Here is a 22,367-nt window from a genome sequence, read left to right as displayed (position 1 = left end):
ATATCCTGCTGGGGGTGAGAGAATGTTTTTAAAAAAATACCATGAGATTTCCTAGGAATTGCCAAGAATGCTATGGTTTTAACATAGCGTTTTTGGTGATTCCTAGAGAACTGTGATGTTTCCCAGAAGTGACATCATGTCATTGTTTCAGGCGGTAGCTGTGTTAGTCACCAGTAGAACAGTTAGATTGAAGTCCAGTAGCACTTTAGAGACCAACAAGATTTTTTGAGTATAAGGTTTTGAGATCAAAGCTCTGATGAAGGGTCTTTATGACTGGTCTCAAAAGCGTACACCTGTCAGCAATGGAATTGATTGGGGCCAGTAGCACCTTGGACACCAACAAGCTTTTCAGAGAATAAGCTTTCAAGAGTCAAAGTCTGGTGAATATGCCATGAAAATCTTGTTCATCAACAAGGTGCTACTAGACTCAAATCAATGCCATTGCTGACAGGCTCCCCCCAGTCGCCTGCTGGTTGCCAGGCTGTCCTGGAAACGCTAATGACAGAATAAATGGTCACTTGAAGTATGCCTCAGTCTTGCTATATTATGTCTTTAAAATAAATCTTCCAAGTCATATCTGTAAGTAAATAGCATGAAATCAAACCCACATGTAATGGAAACAAAGCCACGGAGAGAGAGGCTAGGACACTGAATTCCACATTTCCTGAATACATGAGGCTGTTTTATCAGCTTCAGTCAGACCATTCATTGCTCCATCAAGGTCAGTGTGGTCTTTCCAGACTGGTAGAATCCCTCCAGGTTTTTAAGTAGAGTTCTTCCTCACGACTTACTACCTCATCCTCTTGTGGGCCCATCTTGGGGGCCCATGCATATGCAGGAACAGAGGTTTTATGGCATGATTTGTTATAAACTGGAATATTTGTGCTTCATGGGAATTCACATCTTTCAAAAAACTAAAAATAAGGAAAGGTAAAAAGTTCACACAATGGCAGGACACAATGGCAGGTGGACAAGATAGACTTGCTTTTAAAACTGCCCTCATTGTAATCATGAATTGTTCCATATTTGAAGTTGTCCAGGTGGGGGAACAGTCATCCTCCAAACACTTCAGAATTTAAAATAAAGGCAAAAAAGTTGTTCATGCTAAGAGGAAACTGTCACAGGTGCTATGTAAGGAGTGTCCATGGCACTAATGAAACATTCTACTCAGCACCCTCTATTGTTAATAGATGTGCTGCTGTCTCTGTGTCAAAGGATTGGGGATTGCGGATGGCAAAATGCAAGATCCCCAGTGTGCAGCAGGAGAAAATGTGCTTGGATCCCCACAGCGCATGAGTATCACCTGCGATTTAATTATTCAACATACTGACCAGACATAAAGGCCCCAACATTCCCTGCGAGCCGCGTGCAGCAGTGTGGCTTGTGCCAATGCAGTTAAAGTGCCCCCCCCCCCTGCCAGGCAACTGAGAGATGGCCATCTTGTTTTGCTGCCTTCTGGTTGCTATCTTATTATAATACATGTACGGCTGAATTGATACAGTAGGCTCTGTAGTGACAGAAATGCTTGTAGCATTCTGTTAGGCTCCTTTTGTTCCTCCAGCTCTCTATCACCCCCAGTTTTGTGTACCAACCACTGCATTGCATCTGGTAACCACTGCATTGCACTTTTAGGAGCCAAAGTGCACATCATATTCCTGTGCCAGCATTACATTCTTCTTCAGAAGGTAGTTCTGGTGGAGTGCCACATATTGCTCCAGCCGAAATGTTTGTTTGACCACACAAGAGCTCACCTGGTTAACCCATAACATTTGTGTTTATACCATCCTCTTCTTCTTAAACTGCAGGAAAGAATGTTTTATAGAGCCCTGGAACAACCAAAACAAAGACATTTATTTATTCAAGACATTTTGTCCCACCTTTCTTAAACAGACTCAAGGTGGGTTACATTAAAAATGACTATAAAATCATTAAAACATAATCCAACCCAAGCCCTTTTGGCAGACCGATAGAGCAACACACTACATTGCAACAGCGCCATGAGAGATTAGCCATCCCATGTAAAAGCCCTCCTGAACAATTCTGTTTTACACAACATCATAAACTTGCTGAATTTTATGGTATTAAGTCACTGCACATTATCTTAAAGGTTTTTTATTGTTTGAAAATGCACTTACATAGGAATTTCCACAAGGCCATGAAGTGCATGAATGGCAGGGTGTTCTTAGGTCCATCATGCAACTAAAGAGATTGATGCAGCCCCCTCCCACCCACCCTTGACATTCCATTCCTCCTTTCCCTGCTCAATACTCTGTTTACCTGTAACAAAACACTTCCACATTCAGAATGGTGTTTGTTTGGTTTCCAAGATGTTGTAATATTCTGCACATATGAACACTGACTTGAAATTTGTCACTGTTGACTGAAGAACCCAAGGGTGAGCTCCAAAGAGCTACTTTAAGGTGTGCCAAGTGGGATATTTTTCCCATTGAGCAGCAGCTCACACACACACATCATGTCATTTGGCAATGCTGTCTTTGAAATTCTTGTCAGTTTCAACGTGATTTGTCAATCAGTACAAAGTTGCTTTTCACAAAAGACAAATTCAGCACCCCTTTGGGTTACAGGAATGATTGCACAGTTCTTTGGATACTGACTTAATTGGTAAAAAAAATTAACGATATATAGTTTTACGCACACATACACCAAAAAACTGAAGAAAATTAATTTATACTACCAATACAACATTTAATCCTGTTTTTAGTGAATATTAATTTCCAGAACTATTAGAAATAAAACTACCCCCACCAAACATATTAAACAAAATTCTTGTGTATCTTAAAATGATTTTTAAAAGCTTGTGACCATGTTTGTTAATAAAAATGCTTACAAATACTTTGAAGAAAGTAACTGGAATGCCATTTTGCTGACAGAACAAGGCAGATTATTCAACAGTCAGCATACTGGACAAAAGAAGAATGTTTACCCCAGTATTTTTCTTGTCTCCTCCCAGGTGCAAAAAACTTTGTTTAAAAGATGTTTTCAAGGTCCACACTATCATGTTTTCAGGAAAACATCCTTCTTTATCATGGTTCCCATGAACCAAAGAAACACATTGGTGGGGTTGACCACAAGGAATTTCAATCAGATTGTTTCCATAGTGTTACTTTTTAATATTTAATTTTTGAAATCTGCTTGATCTGTTGAGAAGCTGTTAATTCTAGTGCATTCAGGAATGTTAGGCAACCATGAAAGGTTTGGCAAGACAAGTATAACCACATTCAGTTAAAAAGAAGCATTTATTAGGCACTGAAGATTTCGTTTTCTCACTTTGCTAAATAATGATCCTAAATTATCTTTTTCATTGTAAAAATATTTAAATATACAATTTTTAAAGTGAACATTAATTTTAGATAATTTTCGTTCATCTTGTAATTACTAAAAATGTTTCAGTTGTTCTTTTTAACAATTCTTATTTTTGCCATAAAAGTAATAGGTAAGATTACTTGTTAGATGGGAGGGAGAGAAAAGCAACTCCTTTTCAAGTATTGCCTGACCACCAGATGATTGGTGCTGGCAGTGAAGGAGCAGTGGCTCAGTGGTAAAGCATCTGCTTTACATGCAGAAGACTGCAGGTTCAATCCCTGTCATCTCCAACTAAAAGTATCAGGCAGTAGGTGGTGTGAAAGACCTGAGACCCTGGAAAACAGTGCAGTTAGAATAGATAATACTGATGGACCAATGGTCTGGCTCAATATAAGGAAGATTCATGTGTTCATATATGTTGCAGATGAAGAAGCAAAGCTGCATGAGCACAGTGCATGCACACAGCTTTCTTCTGGACCACCAGTGCCCCAAATCAGGGTACCACTTGTATGAAACAACATCCTTTTGAAACCAAAAAGTCCAATTTAGAGCTAAGAAGTACCAATGTCAACATATTTAGGATCAGAATCAATTGTTGACTTATAGCCTTTACTAAAAGCCACCATTGACCAAAAAGACATATAACAAGTTCTGACCTAGCAACAATATCTTATCACTACAAACACTGTGCAGTACTTTATCAAGCAAATAGCATTTTTTCCTGCCAGGAGAGCGAACATCTTCACAGTCCACAGTCAGAGACATTGACATCCATGGTACCATTGTGTCTCAAGGCCAATTCCCCATACAAAAGTGAGCACAATGGGTTGGCTGAGGTGGTTCTGAAATTGCTCTTTGGTTCCAATAAACAAGAAATAAAATGTAGAGAAACATTTCAGTATCCTACAACCTTGTCATCCAAATACAGCATCCCAGCTGAAATGTGTGAAGGACAACTCCATGGGTATAAACCTTCCTACAGATCTGAGAGAAATTGGAATTTATTCCTTTGTGTATTGTGCCAGTTCTCTTGTCAAAGCAAACAACTAGAATGTACCTGGAAAAGCTCCATAATTGGCACTCAGTGTTGCTGAGATAGGATACCTACCTTCCTTCTTTTAATGTGCTGCCTCGCTGGATGTTCAAAGGCTGCTACTCAATGAACATTGTCAGTCAAGCTGCATTAAAATAAATAAAAAGCCAGAGGCTGTAAACACATTAAACAAAATGAGATTATTTATTAATTTCTTTAAACCTCTCCCCCCTCATGATTCTGTGTGGGAACCATCATAATATATACTAAAAGGTTTAAACACTTATCTTACTGATAATTACAATATTAGTGTTAGAAACTCTAAACTGGAAATGGGGAGACAAGACAGTTAAATGAATTGGGCCTATCCAGGCTCATAACTCACAAAGAGTTACTCCATCCTAAACCCATTAAAATGAATGGGCAGAGACTGGAGTAACTCTCCTTAGTATTGCACTGTCAGTCTCTTGACCACTATACTTGTCTTTCTCTATTCATTTGGCGGGGGGGAATACCCTCAGCCTTCCCATATGTTAAAATGGCCAATAATAGATAAAACAATCAACCACAATATACAATAATGATATAAAATATAATCCAAATAGCTCATCAGTACCTAACACAGTCAAACCCATATTCAACGTGAAAATGGACTCTAAAACAGAAAGTCTTATATGACTTATGAAAGACTGGTAAAGAGGAAGCACTCCAAACATCTTTCAGAAAGTTATTTCATAAAGCTGGGGCCACCACTGAGAACTCATTAAATCTTGCCATATCAAGCATACCAGTTGGAGACAGGGCACAAACAAGATTCTGTTGGGTTGACCTGAGGTGGTGCCCAGGCTTATACTGAGAAAAAGGCCCAATGTGTATCGAACCCAAAATCTATTAATTACATTTTCAACATGTGAAGTTACCACTGAGTGACCAGCCCAAACTACTGAGTTTTAAAATGACAACATACCATATACTCAGGGGTCCCAAAACTTTATAAGTCGGTGAGCACATTTGGAATCCTGACACAGCATTGTGGGCACGGCCCCAAAATGATTGCCACAGCTTAACTTCAGTAACACAGATAATATTTTGATGCTGTTGTGGCAGCTGCTGCCAAACTAACATTAAAAAACCGCAAAACCAACTACATGCTGAAGAGCCAGTGTGGTGTAGTGGTTAAGAGCCGTGGTGAGGTGCGGTGGATTCTAATCTGGAGAACCGGGTTTGATTCCCCACTCCTCCACATGAGCGGCGGAGGCTAATCTGGTGAACCGGGTTGGTTTCCCCACTCCTACACACGAAGCCAGCTGGGTGACCTTGGGCTAGTCACACTCTCTCAGCCTCACCTACCTCACAGGGTGTCTGTTGTGGGGAGAGGAAGGGAAGGTGATTGTAAGCTGGTTTGATTCTTCCTTAAGTAGTGGAGAAAGTTGGCATATAAAAACCAACTCCTCTTCTTCTTCTTCTTCTTCTTCTCATCTTCAGTAGTCAATCAGAGGCCTTGATGAGTAAAAGCCCTACCTGGCCCCACCCACTTCCTAAACACACTTGATGGGTGCCAGAAAATGTGTTGGTGGGTGCCATGGCTCTCACTGTCACAATTAGGGTTGCCAGGTCTCTCTTTACCATTGGTGGGAAGTTTTTGGGGTGGAGTCTGAGGAGGGCGGGGTTTGGGGTGGAGACTTCAATGCCATAGAATCCAATTGCAAAGCGGCCATTTTCTCCAGGGGAACTGATCTCTATCGGCTGGAGATCAGTTGTAACAAGAAAAAATGCACCGATCCTGCGAGTACCTGGTGGTTGGCAACCCTACCATGTTGGGAACTCCTGCTATATACAGTATTGTTAGAAAAATTATTTTAATTATATTTGTATTGATCGCGGATTCCTAAAAATAAGTCCTACTTGAAATCGGTATGAAAATCTTAAAAGGAATTCTTAGATTTATAGCCTTCTTGAGGAAATTGAAATTAGGATTTAGTTCATGAACCCTCCCTGCTCCTTTCCAAACTGAAAGTACATTTTTAGTTTGGTAAGAATTGTACCTTAGTAGTAGTGTTTCAACTAAACTAAACAATTCTGCTAAACTAAACAGTGTTCATTTATCTGCTGATGATTACCTTGACAATTCAGAAAATCATCTATGGATCAGTCTTATTCCAGCCTAAGAAATAATCCTGGCTCATTCCCCTTCAGACTTGTTACAGCATTTATCCGCAATTAAAACAGGAAGAGACAGGTTCAAATCACTTCTTATTGGATTACTTCCACAGACTTTGTCTGCCTCACAGGATTGTCATGAAGATAAAATGAAAGGTGTATTTGTATTCTGCCTTCATCTCCTTGAGAAAGGATGGGAGGAGAGAGAGCAATAAATAAAATATACTAGTCCTATGAGATAAAATGACCAAATGAATCTTACTTTCTAACATTGCTAAAACCCAAGTGTGCTCCTTATTCAGGGCTTTGGATGTAGTCACAAGGGAATATTGACACATCAGAGTTGAGACCTAATGCCCATGCTATTAATGTTCTTTTTTATTGGCTTTTTGAAGCACAGAATGGGCTCATGAATAACCTGGTTGTTATGAAGATTAAAGGTGCTGGTTGCAAAACTCTGGTAAATAAAATCTCTCTTAGCCTTTCACTAACAAATCCAGTTTCTCTCCATAGAATTTTCTCCTATAATCCCCTTCTTGGCAGAACACTGCATGGTTTGATACCAGAGCTCAAGTTACCTCCCAATGCAAATACAACCAAAATAAATAAATAAGAACTCCTTACCTTAAAAGCAAACACTCAATGGCATGCAGAGGCTGGGCCATATAGGGCTCAGTCCAGACAACCATGCTATGTACTCCACGGTGCTCTTGACTTGGTTTGGTTCCCAGAAGCAGCCACCAAGAGGGCAGCAGGGCAGTCACCTATGAACTGCAGCAGCCTTTCAAAAGTAGTTTATGATGTGAAAGGCTCAACTGCTATTAAAGATACAAAAATGTCCCTATTCCTCTCTGACTGTGTATAATTTTCTGGGTGTTTCTGAAGGATCAGTCTGGTTTCATCCCTAGTTATTTGATTCTACAGTTTTGTTGCATTGGTTAAGCACAAGAATGGCTTTGCTGTGGGAGTGACCAAATCACCAAAAGGATGTAGTGAAAAGATCTAAAAATTGCACTAGAATAAGATACAACCAGTTACATTTTCACATTCTTATAAAGTGAGCCATGTGGAACTTTAGGTCTTTGTGTGAATGTGTTTTCATTGCTGAAAATTACTTTAGGTTTCCAGTTTGTCCTATTCCTAACCTCTACCAGTGATATCCTGAGAATGTCATTGGGCTTAGAAGGGTGAAACTCTTCTTAGGATAGCACTGTAATACATAGTCTAAATCAGAATAGATGAGAACAAAATACTTAGCGAACTATACATCAGCTCAAATTATGTTCAAGTATATTCATTTATAGTATTAACTTGAAGTATTTGCCTGTATTAATATCCCTACAAATACGCTTGCAGGTGTACATGAAGAGGTTGTGTTTTCATAAATACATGGTATTTCTGTAATAGAAAGAGTATAGGAAAATCTATTCTTACAGTTTTACCATCTCTGAATATTCTCTGATAAATCAACTGTGTAAAGAATGTGATCAGGGCTTGATCCTGATGAAATCAATTCAACTGTCTCTAAAGATGTCAATAGGTTTAAGACTCATGCCCATACATGACACACAGTTCTCTGTTACAACTTTGGTCTGTCATCCAAGCAGGCAGGAGGGTGGTTCATAGGCTGACTCCAAATTCAGATTTGTTAAAAAAAAAAAACCCTATGTATTTCAATTTAGCAAGCTAAACAGGTAATCCCACACCATAGAAACATAAAAGAAGTATCCCTGGATTTCTTTACCATAGGTGTGGTTCTATGGATGTCAAGTGGTTTCTTTCAATCTGTGTTACGGAGGTTTGCTCATCTTAATCCAGAGGTCTAAAAAAGAGAGGGATTGTTTTGTATGCTTTCAACAAATACTTTTTGACACATTTCATACTGCACACTCCTTGCTTTTGAACATCTTAGCCACTTGTACAAATCATTAAACTCTTCCGAAAAAAGTGTTTCATATTTTGTGGCTACATGTAAAAAAAAAATATTTTTATTGACTTTTTCCTGCTATCAGTTAACTGAAATAATGTTGGACAAGAATCTTTGTACAATTTATAAACCTAGCAACAGATAATCAATCATCAATATATCTAATTCTCAATATGGCAAAAATCTGTGGATACTGAAATCCAGAGATTGGGGACCATAAACAAACAAGACAGATCATTCTACAAACCTGAAAAACCCCTAGGTGAAATCTTTTTTAAAAAATGCAGTAGGATTTAAAACCACCTGAAATAAAAGAAGTGCCTGTAGAAACAAATGCCCTCAGTAACTGTTGTTAGGCAACTGCAACATTATTGCCAGCCTTCAAGCCTTGCTTTCTGTCAGTAAAAGGGAGGGAGGGGGCAGGACCCTTTCCAGGACTGTTTTGGTCTTTCAGGGAGGACTCATTGGAGCCAGACCTCACAACAACCAGTGGGTGACTTGCTACCACTCGTCTTACGTAACTCACCCAGGACTGGCTGCTTGCTACAGCAGCATCATGCACCCACCCACCCAAGATCCCATGTGGTGTAGTAGTTAATGAATCAGGAAAAGGGAAGATGCTATGGGTGCTTTCAGGAAAGGGAAAGAGGACATAGTGGGGGAGAAGAAAATGAGATGCCCCCCACAAGTCCCTGTGGGTGCCCCACTCATCATCAATATATCTAATTCTCAACATGGCCAAATCTGTGCATACTTAAATCCAGATACTGGAGCAATGAACAGACAAGACAGCTCTTTCTACAACCTGGAAAAAAAACAGGTTTTCAGAAAAATCTGAAATTGAAAATAAAAATAGATTAGAGGTTACCATCCGCCTCCCCCCAATTAATAGAAGCGGTCCCTGTAATTTTAAGAAACAAGTAACCTCTCAGTGGCCATTGTGGGGTTTGCTAGGCAACCATAACAGTATGTCCAACCTTCAAGCCTTAGTTTCTCTCAATAAAAGGAAATGGGAGGGCAGGGGCATTTCCAGTGCTATTTTTGGCCTTTGAGGGTGGACTTATTGGGGCCAGGCCTGGCAACAAAACAGAAGACTTTATACCATAGGACTTGCATGACTCACCCAGTCTCAGCTTCTTGCTACTGTTTAACAGCAGCCACCCCATGAAAGCTAGAGTGGTATAGTGGTTAGAGTTTTAGAGCAGGATCTTGGAGACTCAGGTTCAAATCTCAATTTTGCCATGGAAGCTTACTGGGTGATGTTGGGACAGTAACACACTTTCAGACTAAACTACCTCACAGGGTTGTTGTGAAGATGAAATAGAGGAGGGGAGAAGAATGAAAGCTGCTTTGGGTACCCATTGTGAAGCAATATGGCATATAAATTAAGGAAATAAATATTAAATATAGCTGAAGATTTGGGGCAGATAAAATTTTGGTTGGTTGGTGAGCGGGTAGGAGAGAAGGAAGCAGGGACGGGAAAATATGGAAGTTGCAGTAGGGGAGAAGGAACTGGGGGAGTACAGAGGAAATTGAGGTCCCCCCCCCACAAGTCCTTGCAGGATCCCCACCACTCAGCTGGACCTAGCCCAGCAGCCAGCAGCACTGTGCAGAGTTTTCCCAGGAAGAGGCTGCCAGGAGAGGAAAGGAGGGAAAGCTGAAGATGGGGAGGGGGGGCAGATAAAGGTAGTTTGACTGGTGAGTGGGAAGGAAAGAAGGAAGCAGGAAAAGGAGGAGAGTGTGTGGCAGCTGTCAGGGAAGGGAAAGAGGAAATAGTGGGGGAGGGAAAATGAAATGTCCTACACAAGTCCTTGTGGATCCCCCGCTTGTCAAGCTTTAATAGCAGCCTAGCCTTTCAGGCCAACCATTTCTTATGGTATGACCATGGAAAGGGGTTTGTGAGTGTGGCTAGAGAATAGACTACTATCTGAAGTATGAAATAAAGGGAAACCAAACCACATCACAAAAATAACTAGGACAGAGGAATGCAGAGCTGAAGAACAACAGGTACGTGTTTAGTCTACTGATGTGTTGTGCCACATGGAGAAAATGGGGGGAAAAGCCCTCTGTGATGGGTTCTCCAAATCAGCACTTTACTATGTGCCAAGAACCAAACTGTCAAGTTAAATTATATTACATGCAAATAAATGGTCAAAAGCCAACATCTATGGACTTGTTGGACCCGATTTTGTTCAACTGGTCTTCAAGTTTGTGTTCACTAAAACAATACAGCCCGTCATTTGCTAGCTCACCATCTACTGATAGGTTGATACCTACTTGCAACAAAAAAAATTGTTCTTGGGGCCAAACTTGAATGGTGGTGGTAGACATGCATGTCAGAACTGGATCTTCCACTATATAAAGCATGGCAGGGGCTACATAAAGATCATTAGCAACGGATGCTGAATGTTTTCCTACCCATCCTTCTCCCACTGCTTCTGATCTCCCACTGGGCATCCAAGACCAAAAGTAATCCCCATGTTGAGAAAAACAGCTGGGGAGTTTGAGGGGGGAGTCTGGGTAGGAAAAACACAGAACACTGTCCCATTTGCCTATGATCTGCTTTAATTTTCCCCACCTCCCCTACATTTTATAGGACTTTGGGAAGACAAGTATTGGGTCATGTTGCCGACATGTCTAGTTTGGCTCTAAGCATACATCTTTCAATGTTCCAAATTTCTGATTTTGCTGTGGCTGACATGCATGAAAAACTTGCTCACAGATGCAGAGGTTGTAGTCTCAATGTTTTATGGGGATTTTGCCATTTGGGGTTTAATACATGTATAAAATGCTGCTTAGCTATTGGTTTGTTCAGATTGGGATTCACAATTAACAGGTATTTTCCTTCTTATTATATTTTCATGTCAAACAAAATTGATGAAGTAACAATATTTGGCCAGTAATTTATCCAATATATTGGCACAACTTTGTTTTGTTAATCAATATGGTTTAAAATTAGGCCAAAGAACAAACTTAAGATTTGTGTCAGTTTTATCCCTTTGATTTGGATCTGAATGTGATATAAAATTTCTCTTTAACAAGATATATTTCAGCAATGGCTCTGCCTAAGAATAATCCACATCTACAGTGAAGGAAAACAGTATTTGATCCCCTGCTAAATTTGCCCGTTTGCCCTCTGACGAAGAAATGACCAGTCCATAATTTTAATGGTAGGTTTATTGTAGCTGTGAGAGACAGAATAACAGGAAAACCCCCAGAAACCCAGACGACAAAAGTCAGAGACTGATGTGTATTATAATGAGTGAAATAAGTATTTGATCCCTTTGCAAAAGATGACTTAGTACTTGGTGGCAAAACCCTTGTTGGCAATTACAGAAGTCCCCTATCAACCAGCCAGGTTAGGGTTAGGGTTGTGCTGTCGACAGAAGCAATCAATCCATCAGATTCCAAACTAGCCACCATGACCAAGACCAAAGAGCTGTCCAAGGATATCAGGGACAAGATTGTAGACCTGCGTAAGGCTGGACTGGGCTACAAGACTATTGCCAAGCAACTTGGTGAGAAGGTGACAACCCTAACCCTAACTGTCAACCTCCCTCGGTCTGGGGCTCCATGCAAGATCTCATCTCGTGGAGTTGCAATGATCATGAGAACGGTGATGAAGCAGCCCAGAACTACACGGGGGGAACTTGTCAATGATCTCAGGGCAGCCTGGACCATAGTCACCATGAAAACAGTTGGTAACACACTACACCGTGAAGGACTGAGATCTTGCAGAACCCGCAAGGTCCCCTTGCTCAAGACAGCACATGTACCGGCCTGTCTGCAGTTTGCCAATGCACATCTGAATGACCCAGAGGAGAACTGGGTGAAAGTGTTGTGGTCAGATGAGACCAAAATCGAGCTCTTTGGCATCAACTCAACTCGCCGTGTTTGGAGGAGAAGGAATGCTGCCTACAACCCCAAGAACCCCATCCCCACCGTCAAACATGGAGGGGGGGACATTATGCTTTGGGGTTGTTTTTCTGCTAAGGGGACAGGACACCTTCACCGCATCGAAGGGACGATGGACGGGACCGTGTATCGTCAAATCTTGGGTGAGCACCTCCTTCCCTCAGCCAGGGCATTGAAAATGGGTCGAGGATGGGTATTCCAGCATGACAATGACCCAAAACACACGGCCAAGGCAACAAAGGAGTGGCTCAAGAAGAAGCACATTAAGGTCCTGGAGTGGCCTAGCCAGTCTCCAGACCTTAATCCCATCGAAAATCTGTGGAGGGAGCTGAAGGTTCAAGTAGCTACACATCAGTCTCGAAATCTTACTGACTTGGAGAGGATCTGCAAAGAGGAGTGGGACAAAATACCTCCTGAGATGTGTGCAAACCTGGTGGCCACCTACAAGAAACGTCTGACCTCTGTAATTGCCAACAAGGGTTTTGCCACCAAGTACTAAGTCATCTTTTGCAAAGGGATCAAATACTTATTTCACTCATTATAATGCACATCAATGTCTGACTTTTGTCTTCTGGGTTTCTGGGGTTTTTCCTGTTGTTATTCTGTCTCTCACAGCTACAATAGACCTACCATTAAAATTATGAACTGGTCATTTCTTCGTCAGAGGGCAAACGGGCAAATTCAGCAGGGGAACAAATACTTTTTTCCCTCACTGTAGAAATGCTTGGAAAGCAAAGCATCTCATACAAATATGTAGAAACATGAATTGAAGTTGCATGGTGCAAAGCTGGGGTGTCACTAAGATGTAAAAACCATGGGCTCTGTCCAGTCCACCCCAGGCCCTGTCATAGCACATAGAAGGGTCTCTGCCTTTCCCTCTTCCTTTCAGTGGATGAACACAGACACTCAGAACACTAGGCTTTTCCAGGGAACGGGAATCCTATTTATTCCTTTAATCTTCCCATTCATTCTGTATGAGCTTAATTTCCTTGACCAAATGAAGGTGGAGAGCTGAATGAGGAGATATGAGAGGTGCACGCAGTCTGTTCGTGTTCAGACTGTATATCTATGGAGAACGATATTGAGTCCTGTGAGTTTCTTCCAACATGCCTGCTGCAATTCCTCCAGCATTTCTCTACACAGAAATAGTTCTTGGTCAAATCAGCCACAGTTACACTGGAAAGTCCCAAGAAGTGCCAGTCTGACCATATACGTGAATTAGGTGGTCACCTAGGGCTCCAAGATTTAAGGAGTGCCAAATTAGACAGAAGTGGGTTTTTTCTGTCTCAAAATATATTGTGTCATTTCTTATTTCTCTTTATATTGAATGGGAGGTGCCACATTTCCCCTAGGGTGTCAAATACCCTTGGGCAGCTCTGGTCCCAAGTTTCTACTTGTTCTCACTTATCAGAGTCATGTGGGGAAAGGACTAAAGGTTATAGATAATGCTTCCTTTACTGCTGTTTTCCTCTGCATGTCTGATTATCATATCTTTTCTTTACACTGGTGGTTTATGCAGACAACATTTTGTGTGAACCAGGCACTCCATTGACATATCCACTGGCTTTGGGGGATGGCTCTCATTTATTGTGACAGTAGAAAAGTGTGCTACCGAGATACAGAAATGGCCACTGAGTAGTGGGTGTCTTTGTAGAGGTCCTAGTTCATGAGGCGTTCTCCATATGCTATATATTTATTGTTGAAGAGTGTTGCTGAGAGACAAAATTGACTGTGTGGCATGGTATACTAATCACTGTGAAGGTCTACTGTGAGGAATATTAATTTGTAAACAGAAAAAATGGGGTTTGAAAAAAAATAATATTTGAAAAGGCTAACATAATTCTACATGTTGGTCCAAATATGTCGAATGAGAGAAATGGACATTCAAATAGTCTATACCATTTTCTTGGGTGTCTCAAGGAGTCAGTTATTGGCATGCTGGCCATATCATTTAAAAAAAACCCCAAACCTTTTAAATCTTCATGTCCAATTCATCTTCAAATGCTTCTTTAAAGCCACTTATGTCTTCCTTGTAATTTTCAGTACATGCCTGCCTGTTTGTGTGTGGCTGCCCTGTTGCTTCCATTCATGAATCTCATCTCATCAAATGCCAGTTGCAGCTGTGGTTTGGGCTGTCCCGCCAAAACCATAAAACCCAACAGGTGGGCATGACAGGAAAACAGGCCCCAACAGGCAGGGTCACAGCTGGGAGCAAGTTGCGCTATTACTGGTGAGGACATGAGTCATCTTTCAACAAGGGAAGCAGCACCAAGAACCTGTTCACTTTTGAGAACTGAGATGAATAATAGGAACAGAACCAGAATGAATCTCAGAAAGATTGTTTCTGAAGGTTTGTAGATCAATATTTCATATGGGTTTTTGGAAAGATTGTTTGGAACAGAGTACAGAGTGAGGAAACGCAACTTTGGAAAAGGGGTGTGTGTGGTTCAGAGCAAAGGAGTGATATATGTGTGAGTTTACCCCTTTTCCCATTTACTACTATTGCACCCCAAATCACCCTTCCCAAGCCCCCTTCCCCTCCTGCATCATTCTGTGAAGCTGTTTTGTTTTTGTTTTTTTAACTTTGAAAAAGGAGTGAGGCTCATAGCATAAAGAGGCAGGTTGAGAAGCTCATTTTCTAGGGAAAGTGAAGAGAACAGATGACGGGAGTCTGATGTTTTGGCAGGTCATGTTAGGACAATTTGTACAGAAATGGGATCACTTTATTTGTGAAAGCAGCACACATATAGAATGCAAGTACACATGATCCCCCGTGTTTGCACACTAAATATTCCCTGTCATGCTTTTGAATAAAAGAAGCTCATAAAAGGCATGTGTCAGAGGACCGCCAAGACAAGACAGGGCCAACAGAGATGTGTTTGAACTAGTTACTCCACCCGCCTCTCATCTTCAGAGGGAAAGAAATGTTTCCACTCACCCAAACAGGCAGGGTCTGATGTGCACAGACAGTCTGCAGGCATCAGCCCAAAAACCTGATGGTTGGCTGGCACATCATCATCTGATTTATGGTGCATAGATGCATGTATGTGTTAAGCCTTAAATTGTTGAGTCTCTGGCTGTCTATGTTGGTATTACTGGATGGTTGGTGCCTGTTTTCAGCTCAAGAGCTGGCTCTAGTACCAGGGTTTGTTGGCCGTGAATCAGTTCCAGTTTCACACCTGTCTGAGACAATGAAGGCCTTGTTAGATACGTCACCAGCAAAAATGTCATAGGTTTGGAAGAGGCAGAGAACTTATAAAAAGAAGATAGAAGAAATACTTCCTTATGACATGATGCATGTGTGTGTGGGGGGGAGTAGATCAAGTTTGTCTTGCTCTAAATGCAAACATAAGGTGAACGATTACAGTGCCGGTAGGTTCTGGATTTATTCCCGGGGCTTTGTTTTGTTTTTAAAAATAGTGAGCAAAGACTTTATGGCAAAATTAATGGTCCAGGTTCTCAGCGGGCACAGTCTCGTAGCCCCAGTAAAACCTTGCCCCTGTACCTCAAGTTAGGATCTGGCAGTGCTTGACAGGGTGGTCTAACACACACAGACAATACCGCTCCCAACGATGAGAGATTAAATACTGCAATAGGTGAATGTAAAGGCAGATATAATAATATGCCTCTGTTAGTACTTGCATTTGCTTGTTTTAAAAGACAGCAAAGGCCCTGAAGTAATGAACTGCAGACAGAAGTTTGATGTTATCTAATACCTGTAAACCTTTCTCAGAGTCCACTGCTGGCCAGTATCCAGGATGCTTGAGTTCAGACATATTTTGCTGTGTTGTGTGTAAGTGGCACATTCATTCTTCAGTAAACAGCATTTTGCTGCAGGGCCCAAATCTTTTAAAATGCTTGCAAAGGATGGTAATTGTCTGATTTTGCCTTCATTGTCTCAGCAAGGCATTTCAGTGCCCCAAATGGAAGGGGTGCCCTTTTTTATATTTCATGTACTTAAAAGGGAGACAAATCCAAACTTACAGCTTGTTTTTTAAGTGATAAAAGGCACCATGCAGTTATATTTTATTAAGCGAGTTCAGTGCAAATGCTATAACATTTTAGGACATTATATACACAAGTATTGTGCTTTTGTTGTTGTACAAACAATAAACCAATAGGAGTCAGTGTAGTACCGAGGTTAAATGTATGCTATGTGTTTAAATAGTAAGTACTACAAGAAGTATAAACTGCTATATTTGTGGTGAGCACACCCCACTTATACTTTCCTGGCTGCATTTGAATACTCAAGCAATGCCCAATATGGAGCGCAGGTTTCCAGAAACCCAAACGTTGTTATGATAATTCCCTTAGAGAAAAGATGGACAAAGCAATGTGCCATGAGCTGTCTGTTTTTTTGCAACTCTACCATCAGCATAAGCTGCAAGCAGCGTGTAAAACCTCTACATGTGCATGTGTAAAACCTCTGCATGAGAAGCACCAGTGTCTGCAGTGGTGATGGCATCTTGCTGTATGACCAACTATATGGTGCTGGAGTTGGGTAAAGCTGGTTCATCATCTGGCACCATGTTGTAGTTGACCTTTTGACACAGATACAACTCTATTTAAAATAGGAAAGTTTTTTTATTCTAAGCCCACACAACCTGGTATTGACCACATTTACTTAAAGTCCTCTACTGATTTCAACTGAACTTCCTTCCAAGTTTGTATATTTAGGATTACAGCCTCACCAGTTTCAAGAGATTTTATATGTACCAAAAGCAAGCACTTCCATCTTTTTAAGAACTGTGGAGTGATGGAAAAGCCAGTCCCCCTTGCTGGACACATGAGTCCATGGGCAACTCCCCACAGCACCACTTCTCGCTGCTGACCAGCCTGCCCTGCCATCCCTCCTCCTCCAGACAGGCAGAGGAGGAGACACAGATCACAGCAATTTCACACTGCTGAATTGTTTTTCCATTTCTTCCCACCCTGTCCCCGGGGGGCTTGGGTAGGATATAATGTTTTCTTGCCTCCTAACATCTGCAAGAGAGATACACATCTGCATCTCCCACATCCAGATTCCACTACCTTCTTCCTTCAAGTCCAAAGTAGGGCAACTGTAAAAGCCAGGCACTGAGACCATCATTTTGTTAATTGTTACTGTCCTCTGCAGCATTCCGGAGCTGGTTCCTGGCTTACACTAATCTCAGTGCTTTGACATATTAGGCTGTGTAATTTCATCACTACTGGAAACTCTTAAGTGCAACATGCTTATATCTGTGGCCATAAGATTTAGCTGTATTCTGAGATGAGGTCACTCTACACAGCCTATATGTGGGAATCTCAGGGTCAAAACATGACATAAAGATAATTTTGTGAGATAATAACACGGACTAGACTGGTTGCCAAATGTGCAGAGATGCGTTTTAGCTTAATTCTGATGACCTTTCATCTACGCAAATTCTTCTGTGGTTTTTTTCTTTTTTTTCTTTTTGGAAACCAAGGGAGAGAATGACAGTTGCTTCTGCAAACTAATGAGCTTTAATCAGTTGCACTGGAATTTCTGATCTTCCATGCTCTTAGTGGGCCGATTCATGTTTGGAGCAAAACAGGAAGTGCCAGAGGATTTCACGGGAGAAGGAGAATATATCAAAGTATCTTAAATGCATTTCTAGACTGCGTGGCCCAGCTGCAAGATGGGGAGGAAGTGCTTTCGCTATAGATTTCTGGGCTTAACTTTTTCCCAAGTTGGTTTTGCAGATCTTCCTTAAAGCTATTTTCAAACAAATTGTTAGTTTAACGTTAGTGCCTTATGCACACTCAGTTTTTGTATATTATGTCTCATTTGCTTACCGTTTCATGTGAGCAATAAGTACATTTCACAGTAATAGTTTCATGGTGTGGATATTTTCTTAGTACTTGCAGTGCAAAAGGCCTGAGGAAATGCCCTGTCTCCCCCCAACTGCTCTTGGCCGGTGCTCATCTGATTACATTGTAGGGTTGCCAGGTCCCTCTTTTGGGGTGGAGCCTGAAAAAAAGTGGGGTTTGGGGAAGGGAGGGACTTCAATACTATAGAGTTCAATCGCCAAAGCTGCCATTTTCTCCAGGCAAATTGATCTGTATCGGCTGGAGATCAGTTGTAATAGCAGGAGATCTCCTGCTACTACCTGGATGTTGCCAACCCTATACATTGTAAGGTACAGCTAGGTGTCTTTGCAGTCTGGTAGATTGAATATTCTCTTGAGTGAGGACTTCACTGAATGACAAACTCTCTCTCCTCCTATGCCCTCACTCTTTTATGAACCTTTGCAATGGTTTTTATTTTATTCTTTGGAGACTTTGTGTTCTGCTACTGTATACCTACTCTGTGTGTGTGTGTGTAAAGTGCCGTCAAGTCGCAGTCGACTTATGGCAACCCCTTTTGGGGGGTTGTTAAGGAAAGAGACTAACAGAGGTGGTTTGCCAGGGCCTTCCTCTGCATAGCAACCCTGGTATTCCTTGGTGGTCTCCCATCCCAATACTAACCAGGGCTGACCCTGCTTAGCTTCTGAGGTCTGACGAGATCAGGCTAGCCTGGGCCATCCAGGTCAGGGCTGTATACCTACTACAGAGTGGTAATTATCGTGCCAGGTCTTTTATTTACAAGGGAGCAGCGCTGTTTTCCTTCAGAGGTATTGCTTCCCAGCCTTTTACCTGTAAGTGGGCCATTGCGCTATTGCCACTCAAAAAGTGTTCTCACCACTGAGGATTTTATATTGTAGAAGCTTTTCCTTTTGTGGTGCTCGTTTTAAACCTCTTCCAGAGCAATATTCTTAAAAATAACTGCCATTCAGAAACCTCCGTTTGGAAACACGTTGATTTCTATAGAATTTACTTCTGTGTAATGTCTTTTATTTATTTATGAAATCATTAGACACCAGTAAAATACTATTCAACCAATGAAGCAGCAATCAGCAGCACAAACACCCACATCCTTAGCTAGTCACCAAAAGCCTGGAAACGTTTTTTTCTGATGCCTAATATTTAATAATGAGTCCTAAGTGAGCAGATGTGGTGGTGCTTCTAGCCTCCCACTTTACCTCGGGTCGGAGGCCTGAGCCCAAGTTTTTATTCGTCTTTAGGACTGGAGTAGTTAGATTTTAAATATCCTTTAAAGTTTATGAGATAGACCTTATTTTTTACCTTGTGAATCAAGGCTGAACCCTGGAGGGAGGTTCATCCTACTTTGGTAGCATTCCCCTCCTCCTCACAAGGTGACCTCCACTGTTAAAGTATGAAGGTTGCATTTGATGTAACGTTTACCTTTTTCTGTTAATAATGTGAACCAGTATGTCTTTAGATCATCAGAGGTCTGCTTATTACCAAAAGATTTTTTTAAAATCACGATCTATATTGTAATGTAAAAGAATCATCAGTTCCGTTTCATTTAGCGTTCTGGATAAAGAGTTTGTGGGCTGACAATCTGCTGCGTATGTAGCATTCCCCTAGATGGAGTTTCTCTTTATTAGTTTGTGTTCTTTCTTTCTGAGCTCTAGGGATGAGATCATGAAAGTGTAAATGGCTGTTATGTTCAAAGGCACCTTTTATTTCGACAAAGTTTCCCACCGCCAACCTGTATTATTTAACTATCTCAGTCCTAATTAGTTCACATCAAGGTCAGTGTTTTGTAGGGAATGAACTGAAAGCCAACTCTACAAAGCGAGTTTCCCCCACATTAAAGCTATGGAAGACAAGTGGGAGAGAAGCACTGAACATATGAAAAGGGCAAGGTTGATCGCAATCCTTTGTTTATCAGTAAGTGAGAGAACTTTAATATCATGTAATTGGTTTATATCTTCAGGAGTAACCTTTCCGATACTGGAGGCAATGTTACCATAGTTATCGCTGTTCTCTTGTCGGTAGACATTGTTCACATCTAGCTTTCTGGCGCTTTGCTGCTCTGCCTTTCTGAAGGGAATGAACACCTTGTGGCATTCCCGGCCTTACTCTAAAAGTTCTTTAAACACCTGCTCCAAGGTAGAAGAAAAATACATTGGGTCTTCCACTGGAAACCTTTGTACAAATCCCTCATCCCGTTGGTCCTTATCTCACGGAAGCAAGCAAGAAGAGAGGAACACCTGCACTGAGTCACCCCCCCCCCTTCACCAGTTCTCCAGGGTGGTCCAGAGAAGGGGCTTGTTGGCAGGCCGAGTATCTGCTTTCCCTCACACCAGCTGAGATAATCACCTCACACTGTAGTCCTTGCAGGCCATAAATATGGGTCAGCTGCCTTGGGATTACAAGCTAGCTACACATACTTTTTTCAGCCAGGCCATTTTATTTCAAGTGGCTCCATCAGGAATTGTGGGGAACTAGCCCAGGTTGAGCAGTAGGTGCTAGGGGTCCCCGGTAACCACGTGTAAAGAAACAAAGATGAGCCAGACCAGTTCAGTTTCTGGGAAAGTGTGACAGCAGGACAAGGAGGCCAGTGAAGTAAATATCCTTTCAACCACTATATGAAGCCTCAGAGTACGGCAAAGGATTGCACTATTCAAGCATCTCATAAAGAACAGGGAATGGTTTCAGTGTCACCATGAAATAAGAATGTTTCAGAAACTGCTTTTGAGAGGACTCAATGCATCATCTGTAGTTATTTCCAACCTGGCACTGACATTGGGACCTGCAAACAGAAGCATGTACTGATCTGGGGAAATACAATGTCACTATAACTCATGTACTGTTCTAGCAGGTATCCCGATCCCTGCATACCGAGAGAGAGAGAGAGAGGGGGGGGGGGAGAGAGAGAGAGAGAGACTGCTTTCCAAAATGTTTGATTGGAGTTTTAATTTTTCTCCTTAGTCCCTTTACTTATTTTACCTCAGTAGAAATGAGACACCCGAGGCTTGTTCAAGTTAACAGCCAAGTAACAGAGCCATACACTATACACTCTTCCATTCAAAAGTCATTTCTGAAGTACCTTCAAAATGTCAGCCAGAAGCCACATCTAGGCAGAGGTGACAGATTATACCTTTTTAAAGGAACCAGGCAGTCTGTCATGACTGTGGCAGCTAATCATGTTACAGCTTGTTCATTCAATGTTCTTGCCTCACCTTTTGCATCCGTTTCTCAGGATTCTGTTCCTATATGTCATAAATGTTCAAGGAGTTTTTAAGAAGTTAAACATGCGCTCCACAATTTAAAACTTTGCGTGGTTCCAATGCGACATAGCTTTGTGTCCGAAGGGTCTGCATCTCCTGTCTTCACCTGACTTCCCTTTATCGCAGTCTCCAATAGTCCTTAATGTGTTCCATGTCTAACACAATAATTGAGCAAGATCAGCCATTTGCCTAGGCCCAGTCTTGGCTTAGATTGCACTATTCAAGCATCTCACAAAGGACAGGGAATGGTTTCAATGTTACCATGAAATAACAATGTTTCAGAAACTGCTTTTGAGAGGACTCTACGCATCATCTGTAGTTATTTCCAACCTGGCACTGACATTGGGACCTGCAAACAGAAGCATGTACTGAGCTGGGGAAATACAATTTCACTATAACTCATGTACTGTTCTTTACAAAGAAACAAACAAACTTCAGCTTTGTTAAGCTTCTAGAATGGCTTTTGATTTTAACTAAGTTTCTGACACTTGAGTACACAGAGTAAAGGTTATCACTGCCATATTTTCGTGCTCAAAGCACTAAAAAAGTCATATGTCAGGTACATATTTGTTTACATTATTTATAGTCTGCCTTTCTCACTTGAACTCAAGGCAGATTACACAGAGTGAGTCAATACAATCGATGCATGGGACATTCAATAAGCAATGCAATAGGATCAGAGTTTTAGAACCAATCAGAAGTCTAAAAACAGAACTGAAGCAGAACATAAGTATTAATATGACACATTAAATGGTGCAAAATTCCATTGTAGGATAATAATTTCAACAAGCTGTACTCAGTAGTATAGACCACAGTATTTCATAATTTTTCTAAGTAACTATGTGACTCATTTAGTACAGTGCAACTCTGTTGCCTGCATAAAAAAGCCTTCTTGAATAATTCAGTTTTGCATAGTTTGCAAAAAGCC

At 41.3% G+C, this 22,367-nt stretch overlaps 1 protein-coding gene and 1 non-coding gene across 2 annotated transcripts in view; both read left to right on the top strand.

Annotated features, from left to right (window-relative positions):
* The window catches only part of RUNX1 (RUNX family transcription factor 1), a 96,568-nt gene that overhangs the window by 55,850 nt on the left and 18,351 nt on the right, over positions 1–22,367 (top strand). The gene's annotated exons all lie outside the window — the stretch shown is intronic.
* On the top strand, positions 3,546–3,614 carry TRNAV-UAC (transfer RNA valine (anticodon UAC)). Its single transcript has one exon. It is a non-coding gene; the product is annotated as a tRNA-Val (tRNA).

This window comes from Euleptes europaea, chromosome 12 (genome assembly GCF_029931775.1).
Source record: "Euleptes europaea isolate rEulEur1 chromosome 12, rEulEur1.hap1, whole genome shotgun sequence".
Taxonomy (NCBI): Eukaryota; Metazoa; Chordata; class Lepidosauria; order Squamata; family Sphaerodactylidae; genus Euleptes; species Euleptes europaea.
Note: the sequence above shows the minus strand (reverse complement) of the source record. Positions and strands in the feature narration are given on the sequence as shown.